This window comes from Etheostoma spectabile, chromosome 2, assembly GCF_008692095.1.
Source record: "Etheostoma spectabile isolate EspeVRDwgs_2016 chromosome 2, UIUC_Espe_1.0, whole genome shotgun sequence".
NCBI lineage: Eukaryota > Metazoa > Chordata > Actinopteri > Perciformes > Percidae > Etheostoma > Etheostoma spectabile.
In genome coordinates this window covers 8,297,384-8,298,302 of record NC_045734.1, presented here as the reverse complement: position 1 = coordinate 8,298,302, position 919 = coordinate 8,297,384, and the positions used below count along the sequence as shown (strand labels likewise).

Below are 919 nucleotides of genomic sequence, written 5' to 3'. Positions count from 1 at the left end.
GAGAGCTGTCAGTACAGCAATCTCAGAGGTCATCAAAGAGTTAACAGGCTGTGGGGCCGTCTGGATTAAGAGAGGAGAAAGCATGAGGGCCGGAGTAGTGAGATAAGGATGCTTGCATTTCACAGTTTATTCTCCAAAACCCTGACAGAACACGCCAGTTATTCAATAGGTTTGCCAACAAAAAAGAAATACAACTGAACAATTTAACAATCTGGCACGACATGCAACACCTGCATCAGAGTGCAACAGTGAGTCAACACCACGGATGCGTCAGATCTTCCTCCGTCTCGTCTGATGGGAAGTGAACAGGGGGAAGCTGCTGGCAAAACAGCGCACAGCTAATAGAATCAAACTGGTATTTGAATTCTCTTCACTTTTTTGTGTAAGAAATAGGCATGTCATGATCAAGTTTTTGTTGGCCCTGATTCCAATCCCTTAACATCCAATCAGATACTTTTATTTAGGCTACCTAAATAGTGATTAATGATTGCATTACACGCTGAGTCGCTTTTATCCAAAAGGGACTCACAATTGCTATGTCAGTGGCCGCACGCTTCTGGAGCAACTATAAGTTACATGTCTTGCTCAGGGACACATTAGGTGATGTACCAAAGTTGGAATTGAACCCAGGTCTCCAAAACCAAAGGCATGTGTTATAACCACTGTGCCATCAACACCCACGAAGATGTATCTGACACATTGAAATAACAGCTGTAGACTACTAACTCTGGTATAACTCTGGTACAAGCTTCTCCAATCAAATCTATAATTGTTTCTATGTTTAAATCCTTGACATGATATGGATAAAAGTTTACTGGAACAACAGGACTACTGAAACTGACTGACTTGTAAGAGATAAGACCAATCCCTCTGGTGGAGTTGTTGGAACTACAAAAGCCAAATAAACAATTAAAAAAAA

At 41.2% G+C, this 919-nt stretch overlaps 1 protein-coding gene across 4 annotated transcripts in view; it reads right to left on the bottom strand.

The window, feature by feature from the left end:
• fbxw7 (F-box and WD repeat domain containing 7) overlaps window positions 1-919 on the bottom strand; it is a 110,374-nt gene that overhangs the window by 91,933 nt on the left and 17,522 nt on the right. The window lies entirely within an intron of this gene.